We start from the raw sequence: 19668 nt of genomic DNA on the forward strand, positions 1-19668 counted from the left end.
CCGGGGCCATGCCCAGGCTGCTCCCCAGGCACAGAGCGACGGCAAAAACGCACTCTGACTCGGGCAGCCCGGAGCATAAGAGCCTCCGAATGCTACTCATAAAAGCTACACGAAGAGCTGCCTTCCAACATGTTTGTCCTGTTTTTTTTTTTACTCCCTTTCCCTTTTTCACACTCCAAAGGGTGAATGATCTGGGGTGTGGTGGAAAAAGGGAGAGAACACCAGGAGTTTTTCACTTATTGCTGCCCTTTTCACATCACGTTTTCCTCCCTTAGAACCTGGCCCTGGCTGGCTTCCCAAGCAAGACGTGAGAGCCAGAGGTTCATCCATCTCTATTTAAATGTCTTTTGTACTGAATTGAATAATTGCGCCTCCATTTTACTCCAGGGCTAAAGGTGACTGACTTAAAGGTGATTATCTTTTGTTAATAGCCTGCATTAGTGAGCGAGATCTCAGAATTACTTTTGTAATCCTTCCGCACACTTTAATGTTGCTATTATTATTAATATTGCTCTTTAAAACATACTTTCCTCCTGTCACGTAGAGGCAGTGACGGCTGGTTCTCAGGGAGGGGGTGAAGAGGAGCATTTTGTGCTCAGGCAGGGAGAGCCCAGCGCATCCACGGCCCCGCGGGCTCCTTACAGGGATGCTCGAGCCCAGCCATCGAGGAGAGGCATTCGAGGAACTCAGTTCAGGATGGCTGCAGCCAGGTTTCGAGGCTCAATATGGCCAGCACAGATTTGGCACCATACTTAACCATTTTTATTTTTATTTTTTAAGATTTAGACAATGTGCTTTATCTTTTAAATAAAGCCATTTCCACCCTTCTATTCCACTGCATGGTGGCAGAGCCTGCCTCGCGCTGGCAGTCTTCCTTTCCCCAGCTCTGGACCGGGACATGGTCCCCAGGCCAGGGGATGCAAGCCCAGCCTCCACGGCACCATCAGAGTTCAGATTTTTTCATCCTCCTCAGGATTTAGAGGATTGATTTAGAGCATTGATGCTGCTGTGTGAAGGTCTTTCACCGAGGCAGCTCACACAACACTCCTGAAATGACCCACCAGGAAATCCCTGCACACCATCAAGAATCAGCATGAGGCTTAAACTTTTTGTGGCTCAGATTTTCTGCAGTTCCTGCTCCAACAAACCACGCTGGTCGAGCTTTGTCTGCCAAACGCTGAGCACCGGCCGAGGTGCAGGTGCTTGCTGAGCAGCGCTGTGCCAGGACAACCGCCCTCACCCATGGAGCTCCTCGTCCCCACACCGACACCTCCTCACATCCACACCTGTAGAAGCTCAACATGAGACAGATTTGATTAACACTAACGAGTTACTGGGTTAATACAGAAACCGAATTAACATCCATTAAACTGCTGTAGCTTGAATACCAGTATTTCACACAAACTTACGTACTGTATGTTGCCTCTGAAGTCTGTATCTGTTCTTTCTTCTCTTTCTCCTGTGTTTCTGTTACTTTTTGCCATCCCTGATGGAGAGGAAACTAGCTAAAGGCTTGAGGAGAAGTGTATAATTTGGTTCAAGCTAGGCCAGCATTTTCTAACATCATCAGCATGGCACTCGGGTATGAAATGTGCAATTTTAGCAGTGTGTTCCAGGTAAAAGGTAAATGTCTTGCTATTAAAGATAAAATGTTATGAACTTTTAATGCTAACTATTATTATTAAACAGCTACCCATCCAGAGGTGGAGAGAAGAAATACCTTTCCCACACTAAATTTTAAGCTGTGAGGTGCATACACAAATAATATATTTCCTTCACAGAAAGTGTACATTAGAATACCATCATTAAGCTTAAAACATCGAGCATTCAAACGCAAGGCAATAGCCATGCCACCTCATCAGCTAATCACACACTATTTTCTTGCTGCATTTGGCATCATTTGTGACCCTAGAAGCTTAACACAGCCTTGGAGCCTGTTCTCCCCTTGCTGGCAGCCAGCTCGTACAAGCTCACCTCTCCTTCTCTGGAGCCACTTCTAAATTGCCTTGGCATCCAAGGCGAGCAGGATCCGCTGTGTCAACGGCATCAAAACAACACCTTCGGTAGAAATTTGAAGCCGCACCTTCACACTTGCATCAGACCCAGCGCACACAGCTTAAACCCAGTGAAAAGAGAGCAGAGGCAGGAACCATCACCCATCAAACCCCATGCCCAAGCCCTCCTCCCCACACCAGCCTCCTGAAACCGAGCCCTCCCGCTGCGAGGACGTGTCCCATCCCAGTCCCCCCTCCAGCACAACTGGAAGCCTCTCGCTGTCCAGCTCAGGCTGGGAGATGAGGCTGTGTGACACTACTGAAGTCACCTGGGAATTGAGCTCGCCCCTGCTCTGCGTTGGAAGTTCAGCTGTGTGGGAAATGCAACGGATCCAGGACCCAAACGCCCCGCACCAGGGCGCAGTCTGGTTCTGCCTTCTCACCTTGAGCCTTTCCTTCGCTGCACAGGTCCCCCTGGCTTGTCAAGGGCAAGGCAGGCTGTGGATGTGTGGATGCGGCAACACCGCCACGTGAAATCGCACAATTCCTGGAGAGCAGTCGTGTCCCCAGCCCACTCCAGGGACAGGGAAGTCACACTTCATGCTGGAAGCACCTTCCCTTGCCTGACGAGTTGTGCAGCTCTTTAACAACTCATCATCTGTCACCCCTCACAGCTTTACACATGGCCAGAACTTCCCCACTGCCTGCTCACATCACGGCTATGGCAGCCAGCGAATACGTGCCCATGGCTGATCACCTTATTTCTATGCAGAAATTCCTTCCTGGGACTGAATAGAAAACCTTTAAGGTTATTCATTGCGCTTGTCAGATGATTAAACCCACTCGGCATTTGGCTTCTCATCTTTTCGTGCCCGCTTAGATTAAAATCACTGGGGCTTGCCCTGCCCACAGCACCTTATCACTCAGCTGAGGCTAGGCTCAGGTGGATGAAGTGCTGGCATGTATCTCAGGCCTGAAAAATAACCCTTCAAATAGCTTTCCATGTAATACTCGCATTTTTGTGGCGGCAATCAGTCCCGAGTGCCATCCAGGATGAGTTGAGCAGGCCCAGGACGAGGAGCCAGGTGACAAGGCCTGCAGCACAAAGCCTCATTGCTCATTGTTGGTTTGCAAGGGGAGTTAGGCAAGTTGTGGGAAAAGGTCTGAGCAGCAAAAAAAAGAGGAAAAAAAAATTGTAGAAATGTCTGTTTGAGAAAATACTACCTGGCTTCTGAGAATAAAATGCTTACCAGTCAGAATAGTCCTTCCCAAAGCAGAAATTTTCCAGTGTTCCCATAAAAATGAAAGCCATAAAAAGGGACTTTCAATTCCAAAACACACACATTTTCAGCTGAAAAGCTTTCAAATGTAAATAGTTTTGTTCAGCCATGATGGCCCGGCTTCGAGTTACTGATACAGCATGGACGGCTTTAGAAAACAGCAGACACATTCCAGAGAAATTTGTATTTCATTATTATTTTTTTAAATTTGTTTTAAATCAAAGAAAAGTTTTGGCACGAATGTTACAGCTGGCTTAGCTGTGGTTAGGAGCTTTGAATGTGCCCGGGACTGACTTGAGCTCACCTCTGAATGACATCTGTCCCCTGGCTTGGAGGGGCAGCTGCTTGCAACCGGAGCTGAGGCTGCTTGCTCACCCCGTGCTCACCGCCACCTCGAGCCATGACCACCCCGTGGTGTTACAGAAACGTGTAACCCAGAAACAGGCTTCAAAAAGAAAAATAAATAAATAAAAACCAATCCCAAGTTTGATGCCCAAGTGTATTATTAGTGACAGGAAACTTCAAAACTGTCTCTGATTCAGTTCAGCATCTACATTTTGATAATTTATCTAAAGCCGCAAGATCTAGAAAATGAGACAAAATCCCCCAAAAGCCAGGCCCTCAAGAAACATTCCATACTTCTTTCTCCGCAGCATGTAGAAAAACCACAAAAATAGCTTTTCCTCAAGGTATTTTGAAACTTCAGCTCCTGGTTAGATTGGAGAAGAGCAGAGGCAAGTGGAAATGAAAATCACCTGGAGGAACATTCCCAAGGCTGCTTAAGACCTTGTAGAAGGTTTTGTCTGGGTTTGGATGAAAGCTGGAGATAGGGGCAGCTTCAGGGGGCGAAGAAGATTAGAGGAAAGGAGGCAGCTTATATTTTAGCAGCAGGCATCAGCAATCTTGAATTGTGGGATGGCTGAAGAGGGTGGCGTTTGAGCAGATGCCATCACGCTGCAGCAGAGACAGGCCAAACAGGGGAAAGCTCGAACCACCCACATTTAGAGACAGGCGAGGAATGAGACCCAGCTGAACAATCAGATCTACTGTTCAACCCTCAGCACCACGAACATAATTTTCTCCTCCACCTACTTGCAAACTGAACGACAGTGTAATATTCACCCTGAATGGGGTAAAAATCCTCCCGAAGCACTGCATGGCTATAGATGAGGTCTGATGTAACTCATCAACCTCTTCCCTGGCAGCAGGAGGCTGGCTGCCCAACACCCACGTGGTGTTTCTGGAGGCTCCAGCAGCTCCTGTCCCTGCCACTGATGGGTACATCCATTCACACAGCCTCCAACCTCAGCTCTCTTCACAACCCCATCCAACACAACAACCTACCCTACCAAAATTAAGAGGACCATGAGAAGCCCTTCTGCATGGCTGACCAGCACCTGTCAGAGCTCAGTTGACCATGAAGGTAACGTGAATCATAGGCCAAACATGCAGCAAATATTTGATTTAAAGAGTTGTGCAGCAGTGGGAACGTATGTGCAGGTTGGGAGGAAGCAGCCTGAGGGTTTCCTTCCTCGGCTCCTGCCATCTGGCAGCAGGCCGGGACAGTCATCCGATGCCACGCGGAGCAGGCAGGGAAGGACCCTGCTTCTTGGGGAACAGCTGTGGCTTTGTACAGCTCAACGTGCTTTTCTCCACAGCTCAACCATGAACTCACAAGAGGAACCTCAGTGACTTCAGCTCAGCCTCCTGCTCATAGGTATCCAGCGGTGAGGATGACTCTGGACCTTGCTGTGCACCTCCTGCCCAGCACCCTCCTGCCACCGCACCATTACTCACGGCACCCAGAGACAACACAGAAAGGCCGATAGACCATCAGCTCCCACGGAACAATGACAGTTTATTGCAAGGAAGATCTGTCTCTGCTCCTGCACAAGAGAGTAGAAAAATATTAAAGCCCCGTTCATAGCTCACTGCCACCCGGCGATGACGGTGCCCGAGCCGCGGCGTGATGGATTGCTCCGGTCACAATCCCCTCTCCCTTCCCCTCCCTACCTGCTCCAGAAGATAGAGGACCTGGGAACCATAAACCAACAAACACGGCTTTTCTTTTCCCTTAACCTGATGGTATTGCAGCTAGGTGAGCTGCAAAAACACTGCAAACCCAAGCACGGCCTTCCAGAAAAAGGGGAAAGGGCTGCGGGGCTCGCCGGGCCAACAAGTGCCCAGTTACACCAGTGGAGGTGTCACACAACGCCACCAGCAGCCACCTGCCACCTGGTAGATGTCCCTCACAAACCTCCCCAGCTGTTTATTTGGCATTTCTCTGTCTAGTCACCGCGTGCAGCCTACATCAGATCGGCATGTAGACACCTCACTGCTCCAGGGCAGTGCTGAGAAAGACTCGAGTTCACCGTGCGGCAGGAAAAAATGTAGCAAGAAACACTGAAAGCAGAGAAAATCCTGGAAGGGTATTTCAGAGATCACATCGATAGCAAAATAACCTCATTGTGATTACTATTTGACTTCAGACAGCTTCCTAAAAACTCATTCGGTTGTTGCACTGGGAAAGGAAGGGCTGAGTTCACCGGCAAACAGAGCAGAAGAGCTCAGGTGGAAGAGGCCTACAGAGATCATCGAGTCCCACCGCCAGACCACTTCAGGGCTAATCAGAAGTTAATTAATAGCATTAATGAAAGTTACATAATAGTTAATAACAGTTAAGCACATTATTGAGGGCATTATCCAAACGTCTCCTGAACACCGACAGGCTTAGGGCACCTTGCTAGGAAGCCTGTTCCAGTGCCTGACCACCCAAAATGTAAAGACATTTTTCCTAATATCCAGCCTGAACATCCCCTGACGCAGCGTCTGCACAGCTCTTTTTCCTGCTGTCCAGCAGACGGGTGACGTGCTGGGCTGTGTCTGAGGGTCTTCAAAAAGTCACAAGGAGACTGGGAAATGGACACGACTGCATCTCGGTAACGTGGGAGCACCTGGTCTGCAGTGGGCCAAGCCCAGCTGTGTGCGACAAAGCTTCCTGATGGAAACTGGTGGGGATTTAAACTGATGTGGTCAGCTCAGCACAGCCCTTCTCTGGATGTGGGCGTGACATTTTCCAACATTAGCAAAGGGTTTTGGTTAAAGTCACACCCAGAAAAATAAATAAATAAATAAAAGAGGAAAGAAAGCCAGTATCACACGGGAATAAAACACACAGAGGATGTCTTCAGGCCCCAGAACCGCAGGTGTGGTTCCCTGGTACCATCTGCTTGGAGCAGCCCTCCAGTGAGATTCCTTCTATCCCCTTTTTTTTGTGATCCGTTTTCAAAGGCCACGGGAGCGAACCGCACAAGAGCATTCAAAACTAAGCGCGTAGGCACTACTACTGCATATGTGCACTACGTCCTGCCTGTTGCAGCTCCCACTGTCTCGCTGCAGATCTTGCAAATACGTTCCCTGCAAATTACAGCGAAGGAACAGCTCCTGGCAGCAGCCTGCTGCACAGCACAGGCACGTGCACGCCTTTGCACCTGCGTGGCAGCCAGCTGGGGCTCCGCAGTGCCGCTCAGGATGAGATGAAGGCACCCAGCAGGGGCTTGTCCTGGCTCCATGTCCTGCAGGCACTGCCAGCAGATTGCATGCCCTCTGCCCAAGCCCCATGCTAGCTGGACAAAAGCAGAAGCCTTTATCTGGAGGAGCTGCATCGACGTGGCCAGGCACCATGGTCCTACTCAGGACGTGCTAGCTCCAGCAGTGCCCCAGCACAAAATACATCAATTTCTAGAGTGTTGTTGTGCCACCAGCTCAGGTCCCAAGTGTATCACTGGCTGCAATGAATCTAAAGCTATTATTGAGCATTGAAGGATGTAAGCTTCACTTAGACTGTGAACTTCTCAGGATGGATGATGTCTCTTGCTACCTGCACACACAGCATTAAGCACAGTGGCTTTCACCTCCTGCTTGGAAACATCACACACACAATGCCACAGCAGAACTCGTTACCAGCATTGCACAAGCCTTCCCACTCAGCTGTCACTGCTTTTGGTAAGTTTTCAGCCCTTCCCGAGGCAGGAGGCAGCAGCAGGGCGGTGTGGTTCTTGCTGCTGACCTACTCCCCCAGTGCCAACACAAAACCTCGCCTCCAGCTCACTGAGCCCCGCAGCCCGAGCCCTTTCTGCAGGCCACCAGCTCATCCATTCCTGCTCTCGGTAGGAGCCTCGCAGGCTCAATCCATCACCCCTTCTCCGAGCCCCCAGCCCCCTGCTCAGCCCGCTGCTCAGGCGCCCTGGTGCCGCTCACCACTGTCCTGGCTTCCCTGCACCCGCACAGCTGACATCATTTATTAAGCAACGCCTTTCACTAAGCCGTAGCACGCTGGGCTGCACAGTATCTCTTTTCCTATTCAGATATAGTTCTAGGAGCAATCTGGATGAGATCATATAGAGAGGAAATGACACTTCTTGCCTGTACCGAGGACCAAATGGCAGCTTTGTGCAGTGAAGTGCCACAGGCGTTTGATAAAGCTGTATTTTTAGCCATTCCCTCCCTTCCCAAATCAAAACAAGAAGAAAAGGCTTTCGTGCTGACGTTTGCAATGCGGCGTCTGTTAGACTGCAGGTACAAGCATCTCCTGATGAAAGCAAAGGCTTGGACACAGCCCAGGTATGGACTGGTGTGACTGGCACGAGTGCTCCTATCGGCCACGCTGGCATCACTCACCCTCCTCTTGGCAAGCAGAGCAGACAGAAACAACTCCTCTCCACTTGGGAATGAAACTCCAGCTCCTGTAATGCCCAAGGTTTGGGAAAGGTGCTCCACAGCTCCCCTGCCTTTTCCACAGCCATGCAGAATTGTGGCAGGCAGGCAGACAAAACACCGAGCCCAACAGAAAACGTGATCCTCTCCGGGGGAAATTTCAACTTTTCAGCCAAAACGTGCAAACTGGGTCCCAGAGTGCTTTGAACTTAATGAGGCATGTTATTTTTAACTTTTATAGATGAAAATGTCATTAAAAGCAAACATATTTCTAGGAGAGAGGAAAAAAAAGCTGAATTCCCTGCAGTTTGGACTCCTTAGAGGCCACCTCTACTTTCAGCAGAAAATGGGAGGTTATAATAATAATAAAGATAAACATGTTGGGCACCTTCTTCCTTCCCACACAGGGCACTGCAGTGTTGCTTCCAAATAGATAACAATAAAATTTCCTTCCATTTAAAAATCCATTTGGTGCTAGCATGTAACTGAGAACCTGGTCTCCTCCTGCCAGAACGGCCATCTGAAGTCTGTCTGAGGAGGCAGCCTGTGGAAACCCAATCCAAGGCAGATGGCTCCGTACCCAGTCAGGCACAATAATAATCAGTCAAAATCCCTAATCATAAATTGAACCGAATTGAAAGGTCTGCATGGGCAAGGAAGTTAGTTCATTTCGGGGTTTGTTTTATTTGTCCTGAGGGCTACTGGCACCGAGGAGAAGTAGGAGGGTAACTTGAAATCAATCTTGCTAGCAAGGCTTCATCCCAGCAAAAACATCCACGCGCAAAGTAGTTTGCAGCAAACGATCATCTGGTGCCTGGCTGTGAGTTATAGGAGCACAAAGCGAGGCTCTGACTCCATCTCTGGGCATTCAGGCTCCCTGCACCAGAAGCAACCCAAAGGCGCAGGGTTCATTGCCAGCACAAATCGGGCTTCGCTCGTACAGGATCTAAAGGTAGGCTTAGGAGCCATTGAGGAACCACGCTGTGAACCTTTTTGCCTCAATCCTCTGTCCATCTGATGATCTCCCACCGCTCTCCAGGCAGCATGTGTCAGAACAGCAATGCAACGCCTCCACCCGCGTGGATCTCACTGCTCCGTGCTCCCCATAGCGCTAAGCATGGCTCAGAGCTCACAGCACGAGGAATGCTGAATGTCCTCCAGAAAAAACAACTGCAGCTCCCAGGTCAGGGAGATCTGACTCAGTTGTAACGCTAGCAAAGCCCTTTTTGGACAGAAGTGAAGAAGGGGACATAATCACCACTCTTCCCCAGGTCTAATCTTGTGCTGCTCTGGTGCGGAGCCCAGAATCCATCCCGGCAGCAGCATCACAATGCCTCCAAGGAGGCGTAGCTGGAGGAGGGGTGGAGGCTCCAACTCTGCTTTACAGACCTGCCACTGAAGAGGCAAACGCCCATTCCTAACCTCCCCAGATCCAGAAGCTGCGGGGTATTGCTTCCCCTCAACAGCACCAGGGTCACAGGGGTGGCGTTTGGGGTTTGATTTACTGAAGGATTGAAGACATCGCTGAGAAACCTTTCAGCCAAGCGCACACTGCGTTCCCAGATGCTCTACAGGGAGGACTCCAGGATCTATTTTCTGTTTTCACCCTTTCCTAGCGAGAGACCTGCAGCCACACCAGTGCTATCCCAGCACCGGGCAGCTGGAGGAGCCAGCAAGAGCCGGAGCATAGGTGGGAAAAGAGCAAAGGCCTCAGGGGCAAGAGAGCAGCCAGCACTTGGCAGCATCCTCTGCCTGAACATCAGGCAGCGAGGACCATCCTGCAGCAAGGAGTCATTTCTGTAACACCCAGCACACAGAACAAGGTTTCCAGGAGCAAATGGGTGAGCTGGAGGGAGCAGCAGTTCCAGAAGTGGGCGTGCTTTTGTGCTCGTGTGTGCCTAGGGAGCACAAAAATGTCAGGAAGCCCAAAAATCTCAGGAAGCGTTTGCCTTTATTCTGAAAAAGATATGCAAGGAAGCCTTGCTCCATGGTAGCACAAGAAAATATAATTGCTGACGTGGGTGGGCTCCAAACCAGCTCTTTAACACTACTGATTCCAATCACTGCCTCTATGGAGCAAGCCTTCATGGATTTATTCGAAGCACCAGGTTAGATTCCCATATGGTGCCAACCAGGTTTCATGGAGGCCAGTGGAGCTCTGCCAATCCATACGAACTCTGTATTTACAAGGATTTTCAAATAGGTAGAATTTAGAGATTTTGAGAGGTCAAAGCGTTTAACGTGCATTCAATCTCTCCAGATTATAAAAAGCAGCACTAAATCAGGAGGGTGAGTAAAGGGGGTGACAGGCAGACATTTCAAGAGACCAATTTTGGAGCTTTACCTCCAGAAGAATGTGGGCTGAGGCCAGACCCACACGCACGGCCCTGCAGCCCAGTGCCAGGAACACTGATATCACTTCATTGCATGGTTTATCACTGTCATAAATAGGTTTAAATCCAGCAAAAGCTTTAGGAGAAAGCCATCCAGGGGGAAGAGAAAAGTTACCCCTGACTTCTAGCCACTTTGGGTCAGGCTTTACAATAATACGGGTCAATCTATTTTTTTTTTTTTAGCAAGTCATGAGGTGGGTAAGAAACAGCTTGGTTGTCAGTTCAGACAGCTTCGCACCTCCACATTGGGTGGGCAGCTGTGAAAATCCCCTCCCTGCACAAGGTGGGGCCCAGCATGTGGCCACAGAGCCCCCAAACCCCGAGCAGAGCCCCGCTGCCACTCCTGCCTGAGCCCACCCTGGTGCCCAGGGACAGCCAGCTCTGCTCTCAGTCAACACTTCTGGTGCAAATACAGCACAAGAAATTCCATTCAATAATGACCTCACAAAATAGCATGGAATAGGTAAAAGACGTTCAACGCACTTTTTTCAGCCAACTTGCTGGGCAGTTTAACTCGCAGTTTCAGTCCCCGAGCATCCCAGCATGTACCAAGCGCTGCTCCAAGCAGAAGCAAGATCAGGGCTCGCTCTGTGTTTTTCCAGAAGGGGATTAAAAAAAATCATTTGAAGGGTGGCATTCTTTTTAAAAAGGGGTCAACAGTAGGTCAACGATACAAGAAAATAGGTCATGTCATCTTAATTGGGGAATCATGAATTTGGGGCTGTCCTCATCCTGGTAACACAGCAAGGATCTTTGTTCCCAGCGCCAGGCAAAAGCCAGCACTGTTAGCCAAAATAATTTTTCAAGCAAATTCTTATTGAATAAATCTTTTACACTGAAGGGAACATTTTTCAGTACTCTGTTTTTTAACACCATTAACTTTAACTGTCAGGCCTGACAAGTATGGAAAACTGTTTTCTTACGAAAGTTAACATAAAAAAAACATTTTCCACGAAAGGAGTTGTGCTCACTACTAATTAACTCCCCATTTTGCCGTTTAACTCTAATTGCTATTTTTTCTCCATCCCAAATCTTTTTTCCCCTCCAAGATCTGCACTTTAAAGAGTCTGAGTAGACAGACTTTAAGGCTTGTTTATAGAAGTTCTGTACCATGGACGTATTGTAATGAAATAATTATATTTAAGAGAAGGATCTGTGAACAACCATGACCTCTTAATCCCATTCACTCACACACTCCTGTTTTTTTCCCTACCGTTTCCAAGTGTCTAGATGAATACTTCAAATTATTCAGGAGCATAAAAGCACATTGGGCTTTCAGGCCAAATCACAACACAAACTAACAGCCACCTAGGGGCGGAAAGGGAAAGCCACGGTGGTCCCTGAGGACATCAGCTCACCAGTGGGGACTCATCAGCTCAGCATCCCACAGGCACGCATCCCAGGAGGGGTTCGTCTCTCCTGACTTAATCTTCTGAATAGTCTCAGGTGTCTCCTTAATCAGGGGAAAGCATTGCTGTCTCCAGGTGACTGTGTGGGTGGACAAGAGGCAAATCTGCACTGCACAGCTGAGCTCAAACCTCACGGGTAGGTGTGCCATGGGAGTCCCCACTGCTCCCAGCACACTGCTGCAACCAGCCACATCATGAGGAGATACAGCCCCAAGTGATTTAAGACACGTAACTTGATTTTAAGATGTCCACACTGGTGGGATTTGGGTTGATTTATCCCCCCAGTGTTTCTAAACGGAGTTAAGATGCTGCAGAAATGGCTGGGAGATCTCCCCTACAAGGGGCTCCCAGCAGAGGCCATGGCGCACGGCAGCCCACCGAGCCGTTCGTCTGCATCTGCCTTTCTCATTTCCAGGCAGGTGAAGGAATCAATATGAAGCCAAGTGAATTAATCTGGATCTAGAACACCTTAATAAATAGCAAGGTTTTCAGAAAATTCACTCCTGGGTTCATTGGTTCTTCTGGAACCCCTGATCTAAGCTGGTAAGAAATAAATCCAGCTCCTAATTCGCTTCTAGATCAGCCTAGTTTTGCAAAACCACCTCTTGTGTTACGCTGCGAAATGCAGGCAGCTGTGCTGGTAGCACTCATAATGTCAGGGCTTGTTGGATTAATCGATTACAAAACCAGAAGAGACCGCTGTGATTTTCACTCCTGACCCCCTGGATAACCCAAGCCGTAAGACTTCCCAGAACTGATTCCTCCTAAAACTAGCGCAGATATTTTAGGAAAAGAAAAACATGTAAAAGTTTCCAGTGAAACAGAAAGGTTCATGTTTCTTGGTGTGCTGTTGTGAGTGGCTCGTTGCTCTCACTGTTGAAAATGTGTTTTATTTCTCGTCTGAATTTACGTACCTTCAGTATCTCTCTACTGGATTTTATTACATGTTTGTCTGCTGGACTGAAGTCAACTTTTTTACCGGTTTTATGTCTCTCCACCAGAGCGTTCAAGTCTCACCGCCACCCTCCTCTCTTTGCTAGACGATGCAAACCAGGCTCCTGCAGCCTCCAGTGGGACGACGTGCTTTCCAATCACTGAATAATTCTTAAAACCTTTTTCTCGATTCTCTCCAATTTATCAACATCTTTCCCAAACTACCAGACACAACCGGAGTTGGCAGGAGCAGCACCTTTCTCCTCATCTCAAATATTCCTCACTTTTATCCAGCCAAAGAGGACACTTCTCTTGGTTGGCACACTCCTGGACAGGGTTGCTGCTTGGCCAAGGGTCCCCACAGCTTCACACATCTTTTTCAGAACCATCGGCTCTCAGGATACAGCCCAGCATTATACGGGCCCTATTAAAACACATCACTTGTTTTCATCCAGGTTACTAATGGAATCTAAATCATTCTGCACCAGAGATCTGCCTTTTAATTTATTTATCTCTTCTTCGTGTTTTGACCTCACCTCAGAGATAGATCAGCAATAACTGCTGGACGCCATTAGAAACATGTCTACTCGCTGATGAATTCCCATTTAAAATTTGAGATGACAGCAGGTTTTTTATCAATTTCAGAAGTGCCTAATTGGTTTTCTATCATTCGTGTTCTACATAAAATGTTACTCATAGCCAATACTTCCTCAGGATCAGGGGGTAATTCAGGCTGGAAGGGGCCTCAGGAGGCCTCCAAGTCCAATGCGCTGCCCAGAGCGGGGTCAGCTACAAGGCTGGACCAGGATACTCAGGACCCTACAGAAGCTCGTCACCTCACTACTATTATGTTTATCGATGCAACTTGTAATCTCCCTGAAAAAAAATATATCTAATTAGACAAGAACCATATTCCACAAGCCCACATTGATTGACGCTACTTACATTAATCCCTCTAATTCTTTACTAATTACATGTACTATCAGCAATTCCATTATTTTGTCTAGGATTAATGTCAGGCAGAAAAATCTATAGTTATGTGAGCCACCTTGTTTACCCCTAAAAAAATAACAGCACTAAACTAAACTTCTTCCACACAGCTGGAACTTGCTGGTATTCATTATCTCTAATTAAGAGCTGCTATATAATATTCTTTCAATATAAAAGTGGTGCTTTTTTAATTGTTATAAAATCACACAATTGTTATATGATCACATAACCTTGTTTTTCCCCATAAGTAAGAAATTGGAATACTTATTGAACTCTTCAAAATTCTGTACAGTATTACTAACAGCGCTATCGTTTTCACATAGCAGTGATCTATTGTAAACTTAATTATATCACTCAAGAAAGAGAGCTGCATTTCTATGGGGATTTCATTTTGAAAGCCATATGTTGGAGCCTTGTGCTGCAAATACTAAAAATGTGCTTGGAATTCCTAAAATTATGCTTGAAAATATCCAGACACAAAAACAATCGCATCTAACACAGAAGAAATTCTATATTAGGCCTCATTTTTACAGATCAAGGGGAACTGATGACAGAATGTAAAAATATAGTAGCAGCTTAGGTACAAGAGACTGATTTGATTACATTTGTTATGTGCAAATAGAATAAAGTCCAAACGAGTAATGTATCTACTTGATGATTTAAAGTGCCAGCTTAACAAAGCTGAAAATAATTACAAAGCAAAACAATTGGGAGAAAGAATTTGAGCAGGAATTTGTGAATGATAATTGGGAACCATTCAAGATCGTTTCGCTGGCTCGCAGGAGAACCGCAATCCCACAGAACGAGGGGCGGCTGCGCTGCCTGAAAGCAGCTCTGGCGAGGAGGGCAAGTGAAAGCCGAAGCATAAGAATAATAAAAAAAAGAAAATTAAGTTCTTCCAACCCTTTGCCGTCCTGCTCAGACCAAGAATGTCCAAAAGTGTGTCTGCACTCAGTGAGCATCCCCCAGAAGGAGACCTAATGGGGCTGGGCATCCCCTGGTGCTGCCCTGAGGCCCCTCTGCCCTGCTCACAGTAGCATGGGCAGTGGCTTGGCCAAACCCAAAGGCTTGTCCAACGTTTGGGCTACCATCCAAAGGAACGAGGACCTGCAGTCCTAGGGAAGCAGCTCTGAAGGCATTGACCCCCCCAGGTAAGGTACTTCTGGGCATGGCAAGAAGCAGGTGACACACGACCAGTCCCCAGGCTGCCCTGTAGGACCGAGCCCAGCAGGGTCCCACACCATCTCCCTCCAGCCCAAATCCCACAGGATGACCCACTTCAGTGGGGTCCCACACCATCTCCCTCCAGCCCACAACCCACAGGGTGACCCACGCCAACGGGAGGCACACAGCTCTTCTGCAGGAACACAGACAGCAAAGGGCTCACCCGACAGACCCTGCAAAAGACCCGCTGGGGTACAAGGAAATTTCCCCGGCAGTGACTTCCCCATAACGCAGGACTTCCACGGGAAGGTCCTTAAGGGTTAAATTCCCTCCCTGCCTCCTCCTCCCCACTCCAGCGAAAGGATCCTTGTGAAAGAATCTGTATTCAATATGCACCGGGAGAGACTCTGGTCCGCGCTTTTTAATAAAAGAGCAATTCCTTTGCATTCTCAGGTGTCCCTTAAAATCAAGCTCTGATATTTCTACTGCATTATTACCACAGTCTGTAGATGTCTTCAGACCCAGAAAAGCCATTTGCTCTGCAGGTATGCTTTGCCCCTGCAGTGCCGAACAGTTTCTTTCTGTTAAGAGAAGCCCCTCTAGAGAAATTGGTACTTGGAGCCAATTAATGGACCTCCTCCACCTCCTGTCCTGCCAGTTTTTCTTGGCAGCAGCATCCCGTCCCCGTGGCTGAGACACCGGTCGTTACAGCGTGCCATTAAATAGTGGAACCAGGGAAATAGCACGTGTAACCTCAGCAAAAAGGAGCGGCCTGAAACACTGCCGGACACATCCATTTCCAACCTGTGCACCCCTCCTAATGACGCAGCTCCACTAATTGACGCGGTGCCACTAATTGACTCCTGAGTGCACAGGGGCTTCACGGCACGGAGATAAATGTAACTCGGAGGATGAGCACAACCCCATAATTACAAACAGGGGAGGGGGGTGTTCCTGGAACCACGAGGAAATGGAGAGTGAATACCTGGCTCCCAAAAGCCCAACTGCTCAGCAACACCTCTGGCAATGGGGCGGCTCTAGGATAACCCCATAAAGCTGGGTCTTTAACAACCACCCGAGGTCTGGGCTGAGAAAGAGCTGTTCTGTACAGCCCGAAGTTGCTCAGGCTCTTCAGTCTCCGCTCAAATCCCCACAGACCTTCCTGGGCTGAGAAGAAAGGGTTGCCTTAAACCCTCCACATCACTGCCTTAGAAAATTCCCTCTGTTCTGGGAGCAGACGGGATGAAGGGGGGAGAATTCAGGTCCGGATTAAGTTTAAATGCAGGGCTTGGAATCAAGGGATCGTGTTTGGGTTCAGATTCACAGATTCTTATCTCTTCGGATACAATAGTCTGACCTCTGGTGCAGCACGGGTCACACAACGGCAATAAAAGTCTGTATCGAGCCCCTTGACTGCTGCTGGAGCTAGGGGTATTTCTGAGGAAGACACGCATTCTTGATTTGAAGAGATCAAACCATGGAGAATCCATCGCATTCCCCGGTAAACTGTTCCAGAGGTTAATTACTCTCCCTGTTAAAAATTTGTACCTTATTTCCAATTTGATTTTTTCTGGCTTCGGTTTCCAGCCATTGGACCTTGTCATGCCTTTGAGTGCTCAATTAAAGAATGTGAAAGCATCAAATACCATTTCCATCTGTCAGTGCTCAGACACAGAAATCTCAGTAGCTGGTTCTCATGAGGATTTTGGCAGGATCTGAACCACCAACAGTAGCTTCGCTGTCTGTCTTCAGATCTGACTTAGAAGCCAAGTCAAAAGGGTGAATGTAATTAATTTTTAATAATTAGTGATTCTTGACAGAGCTGGGCAATAAAGAGATCTGGTTGGAAAAATTCTAATCAGTCTTGTTCCTTACCACAATCCTCCGTTTTCTTCAAACAGGGAGGCTTCAGCGAAGGATGGCAGCGAAGGCTCCCACTGTGCCCCACTGAACAGGTTCTGCCCCAAAGCTTGCCCTGGACCCCATAGGATCACGTCATCCGCACCCAGCAGATTTTCTCCTCTCATTTCCCTCCTTCCTCTTCCATGGAAGAAGTCAATTTTTTGACAGGGAACTGGAAAAAAAATAAATCTGTATGTTCAAATAAAGAGGAAAATGACATCACACCACAGTGCTATGGGACAGGCGCCCTGCCTGGTAGCTGTCCCACCCTGTTCACGTGCCCTGCCCAAATGAAGAGAAGGAGATGAGCTTCCACTGTCGGGGCTTTGTCTCTCTTTAGAGAGCAGCTAGCAGCTTTTTAGAAAACAAAACCAGTGTCTAAGGAGACTTGGATGAGTTTCATGAAAACAAACTGCCTGAGTCTGAGTAGATGGAGCAGTCCGATTGCTTTCAGGTGAACTTCAGATGGACGCGTAGGAAAACAGGGACTGGCAATGGAAGCAGACCCTCAAATCTCGTTGTTGGAGCTACTGCCCCAGCTCCTGCATGCAGGGTGTTACCTCACTGCTGCTACAACACGCTGCTCACGAGGCAGCTATTAGGATGAACTACGCTTCCCGCAGAATGGCACTTGCCTGCTTGAGGCAACGGTGCCATATTCTGCCATTGAATTAATTTGCCATATGACAGGCAGACAAACTACTCGAATGCGCCTGGAGCCCAGTGACTTTGGCTTGCTTTCATTAGTTCCTCTATGCATGCAGCTTCCATTACGAAAAAGAAAGAAAGGAATCAAGTTTATCTCCTAGGCAAACATTTATTTGCGGGCCTATCAGCAAAGGGTCACTTTGGGTTTTTATTGCTTCAGCTTGAGCTATTACGGCCCCAGTGCTTTTCCTACAGAGCCCGAAAGCACAAGACACAACCACAAAGATCCGGAGCTCACAGGTGAGACTATATACGAGACCTTATAGCCAAGAGCCATGCAGACGTGGATAAATATCGCAGCAAATCCTCAAGGTCTGTCCAATTCAGCTACAAACACTTTTTGTCACCGTAAGTGCCCAGAAAATGAAAACAGGTTACAAAAGGTCTATTCTGTCCTATAAAACACTAAAACCTGAGGGAGGCCGATTCCTCCTCCTGACACCTGCGTCAATAAAGCCAGATACAAAAAGTCACAGGGAAGAGGCCTGGGCATGAACTGTGGGTGATGCCAGTCCTGAAGAATCCTGATGCAAAACCAGAGGCACCCCTAAATGGAAGGGACCTCTTAGGTCCCCCACCTTTCCTCTGGCCACCTTCAGCTGTCCACAGCTATTTAGAACACTCTCAGGTAGGAAAACCCATCCTACGAGAGGCAGTGCTGTGAACCCAGGGAACCCAGCTGACCGGAGCGCACTGGCACCTCTCCCAAAGCCTTTTCCAACCCCAACACCGCCCAGGGGAGGGAACCCGTCAGCAGCAGGTCTGCCCCATTTCTCACATTCTTCAGGCCATCCTTCCCACAGATTCTGTTACTGAGCCTATTTTTGACCCCATAACCTCAGCCAACTTAATCTTCCTACTATCAGAAGGAAACAGTGACGGTTTTTATTGTATCTACCTGTCCCAGATTTATTGCACCCAGATGGATGACTCTGGGCTGTGTTTTCTATTAAGAAGTATCTTTATTTTATCACATCAATAAGAGAGGTATGCAGGTCCTGAAGTCTGTTCAGCCCAACCATCAGACACACAATATTTTTCTTCACTGAAGAAAACTGCCAGAGTTACTAGGGCCCTAAATAAGGGAAACTCACGAGTATAAACGCAGCTTAAGAGTACATGCTCGGGTCCCGATCGGATCATGGGAAATTACAGTTCAATTCCAGCAGGCACTTACGGTCTTTTATATATACATTCATAACTATATGATTACATGTTATCTGGATAAGCACACCTCAAAGCACGTGCTTGAATATATCGCTGAACCAAAGCTCAAGCACTCTCCATGCCTCCCCTGCAGCAAAACACAACAGCGTTATTGGAATTGCGATTAGCAGTGACCACGGCTTAATAAAACGCTGTTTTAATGCTGGGCAAAGCCCCTTGTTACCCAACCTAATCAAAACACCAGTGGCTGCTAAATGACAAGACCTGCATTTGATCTCACCCTTATGCAGTAAATGCAGGAACACAAGCTCATAAACAAGCGAGGAAACACATTTAACCAACAACCCACAACTTACTCTCAACAAGCGTACCGATGTCAGCACATGTGATAAAATTAGCCTGTTGGAGTCTGTGATTTTGGCATGATTATCTGCTAATTACATGCTGTAAGCTGAGAGGGGTGGGCTTAGCAGCTCGCCGGGGGCTGCTGGCTGCTTCTATTCCCACAAAACTTGCTCACAAGGCATCTAAAAATAACTTTATAGGCAATTCTTCTTCTGAAAGGAGAGGCAGAGCAAAACAAAAGAGCAGCAGGTTAACCTCTTCATGCCTGAACATCCACATTTGTGCCCAGGTATCCAACATCCACATCAGCAGAATCTAGTCCTATGGCTCCTTTTCATCAAAAACAGCCCTTGGCAAGGCCTAAACCCCATTCTTTTTCTCATTTCCTCCAAATTCAGCTTCCTACATCTTCACGTCTGCCCTCCTCCGTTAGTACCTATGCACACAACCATCCCCTCAGTTCCACAAGCTGGATGCTCTCAGTGCTGCACGGAGCTTTGGGCTCTGCTGTGATGTGCCTGATAATTGAGAATAACCTCGTTTGGTGCACAGACACCGGGCTGTCCAGTCCCATCAAGCCGTGCATCGGAGCAGGGCAGGTTTGTGCCTGTACAGACATGGAGAGGTTTACCCAGCAGCTCTCCTGCACCTGACATTCCCAGCCCCG

At 48.0% G+C, this 19668-nt stretch overlaps 1 long non-coding RNA gene across 4 annotated transcripts in view; it reads right to left on the reverse strand.

Annotated features, from left to right (window-relative positions):
• The window catches only part of LOC116496707, a 63934-nt gene that overhangs the window by 25428 nt on the left and 18838 nt on the right, over window positions 1-19668 (reverse strand). For all 4 annotated transcript variants that reach the window (XR_004254034.1, XR_004254036.1, XR_004254035.1 and 1 more), the window contains exon 2: window positions 12982-12988. This is a non-coding gene — a long non-coding RNA (uncharacterized LOC116496707). The remainder of the gene's footprint in view (window positions 1-12981; window positions 12989-19668) is intronic.

The sequence above is a fragment of the Aythya fuligula genome, chromosome 18 (assembly GCF_009819795.1).
Source record: "Aythya fuligula isolate bAytFul2 chromosome 18, bAytFul2.pri, whole genome shotgun sequence".
NCBI classification, from domain to species: Eukaryota; Metazoa; Chordata; class Aves; order Anseriformes; family Anatidae; genus Aythya; species Aythya fuligula.